The 2,892-nt window shown below is 52.0% G+C and overlaps 1 non-coding gene across 1 annotated transcript; it reads right to left on the reverse strand.

The window, feature by feature from the left end:
* Positions 1–1,768: 1,768 nt before the first annotated feature.
* TRNAN-GUU (transfer RNA asparagine (anticodon GUU)) lies at positions 1,769–1,842 on the reverse strand. The gene has a single exon. It is a non-coding gene; the product is annotated as a tRNA-Asn (tRNA).
* Between the last annotated feature and the right edge of the window lie 1,050 nt (positions 1,843–2,892).

The raw sequence follows: 2,892 nt of genomic DNA on the forward strand, positions 1-2,892 counted from the left end.
CACCACCACCGGGTGGGCTCAAACCTCCACCCTTTCGGTTAACAGCCGATCTCGCTAGCCAATTGTGCCATGGAGACAGTCGTGCCCCACTTTCACCAACATCAGAACATCTTCAAAGCTATCAGCGCAAAGAAAAAAGCAAAACACCACTCCCGGGAGGGCTCGAAACTCCAACCTTTCGGTTAACAGCCGATCGCGCTAGCCAATTGCGCCACGGCGACAGTTCTGCTGCACTCTCACCACCATCAGAACATATCTTCAAAGCTATCAGCCCAAAGAAAAAAAAGCGCCACACCACCACCGGGTGGGCTCGAAGCTCCAACCTTTCGGTTAACAGCCGATCGCGCTAGCCAATATCGCCACGGAGACAGTCATGATCCACTCTCACCACCATCAGAACATATCTTCAAAGCTATCAGCGCAAAGAAAAAAGCAAAACAACACTCCCGGGAGGGCTCGAACCTCCAACTTTTTGGTTAACAGCCTATCGCGCTAGCCAATTGCGCCACGGAGACAGTTCTGCTCCACTCTCACCACCATCAGAACATATCTTCAAATCTATCGGCATAAATAAAAAAAAGCAAAACACCACTCCTGGGAGGGCTCGAACCTCCAACTTTTTGGTTAACAGCCGATCGCGCTAGCCAATTGCGCCACGGAGACAGCCCTGCTCCACTCTCGCCACCATCAGAACATATCTTCAAAGCTATCAGCCCAAAGAAAAAAAAGCGCCACACCACCACTGGGTGGGCTCGAAACTCCAACGTATCGATTAACAGCCGATCACGCTAGCCAATTGCGCCACGGAGACAGTCCTGCTCCTCTCTCACCACCATCAGAACATATCTTCAAAGCTATCAGCCCAAAGAAAAAAAAAGCGCCGCACCACCACCGGGTGGGCTCGAAACTCCACCCTTTCCGTTAACAGCCGATCACGCTAGTTAATTGAGCCACGGAGACAGTCCTGCTCCACTCTCACCACCATCAGAACATATCTTCAAATCTATCAGCCTAAAGAAAAAAAAGCGACGCACCACCACCGGGTGGGCTAGAACTTCCAACCTTTTGGTTAACAGCCGATCGCGCTAGCCAATCGCGCCACGGAGACAGTCCTGCTCCACTCTCATCACCATCAGAACATATCTTGAAAGCTATCAGCCCAAAGAAAAAAAAGTGCCGCACCACCACCGGGTGGGCTCGAAACTCCAACCTTTCGGTTAACAGCCGATCGCGCTAGCCAATTGCGCCACGGAGACAGTCGTGCTCCACACTCACCACCATCAGAACATATCCTCAAAGCTATCAGCGCAAAGAAAAAAGCAACACACCACTCCCGGGAGGGCTCGAACCTCCAACCTTTCGGTTAACAGCCGATCGCGCTAGCCAACTGCGCCACGGAGACAGTCGTGCCCCACTTTCACCAACATCAGAATATATCTTCAAAGCTATCTGAGAAAAGAAAAAAGCAACACACCACTCCCGAGAGGGCTCGAAACTCCAACCTTTCGGTTAACAGCCGATCGCGCTAGCCAATTGCACCACGGAGACAGTTCTGCTCCACTCTCACCACCATCAGAACATATATTCAAAGCTATCAGCCCAAAGAAAAAAAAGCGCCGCACCACCACCGGGTGGGCTCGAAACTCCAACTTTTCGGTTAACAGCCGATCGCGCTAGCCAACTGCGCCACGGAGACGGTCGTGCTCCACTCTCACCACCATCGGAACATATCTTCAAAGCTATCAGCGCAAAGAAAAAAGCAACACACCACTCCCGGGAGGGCTCGAAACTCCAACCTATCGGTTAACAGCCGATCGCGCTAGCCAATTGCGCCACGGAAACAGTCCTGCTCCACTCTCACCACCATCAGAACATATCTTCAAATCTATCAGCTTAAAGAAAAAAAAGCGCCGCACCACCACCGGGTGGGCTCGAACCTCCAACCTTTCGGTTGACAGCCGATCGCGCTAGCCATTTGCGCCACGGAGACAGTCGTGCTCCACTCTCACCACCGTCAGAACATTTCTTCAGAGCTATCAGCCCAAAGAAAAAAAAGCGCCGCACCACCACCGGGTGGGCTCAAACCTCCACCCTTTCGGTTAACAGCCGATCTCGCTAGCCAATTGCGCCATGGAGACAGTCGTGCCCCACTTTCACCAACATCAGAACATATTCAAAGCTATCAGCGCAAAGAAAAAAGCGAAACACCACTCCCGGGAGGGCTCGAAACTCCAACCTTTCGGTTAACAGCTGATCGCGCTAGCCAATTGCGCCACGGAGACAGTTCTGCTCCACTCTCACCACCATCAGAACATATCTTCAAAGCTATCAGCCCAAAGAAAAAAAAGCGCCGCACCACTCCCGGGAGGCTCGAACCTCCAACTTTTTGGTAAACAGCCGATCGCGCTAGCCAATTGCGCCACGGAGACAGTCCTGCTCCACTCTCACCAACATCAGAACATATCTTCAAAGCTATCTGAGAAAAGAAAAAAGCAACACACCACTCCCGAGAGGGCTCGAAACTCCAACCTTTCGGTTAACAGCCGATCGCGCTAGCCAATTGCACCACGAAGACAGTTCTGCTCCAATCTCACCACCATCAGAACATATATTCAAAGCTATCAGCCCAAAGAAAAAAAAGCGCCGCACCACCACCGGGTGGGCTCGAAACTCCAACTTTTCGGTTAACAGCCGATCGCGCTAGCCAACTGCGCCACGTAGACGGTCGTGCTCCACTCTCACCACCATCAGAACATATCTTCAAAGCTATCAGCGCAAAGAAAAAAGCAACACACCACTCCCGGGAGGGCTCGAAACTCCAACGTATCGGTTAACAGCCGATCACGCTAGCCAATTGCGCCACGGAGACAGTCCTGCTCCTCTCTCACCACC

Source organism: Rhipicephalus microplus, chromosome 4 (genome assembly GCF_043290135.1).
Source record: "Rhipicephalus microplus isolate Deutch F79 chromosome 4, USDA_Rmic, whole genome shotgun sequence".
Lineage (NCBI taxonomy): Eukaryota > Metazoa > Arthropoda > Arachnida > Ixodida > Ixodidae > Rhipicephalus > Rhipicephalus microplus.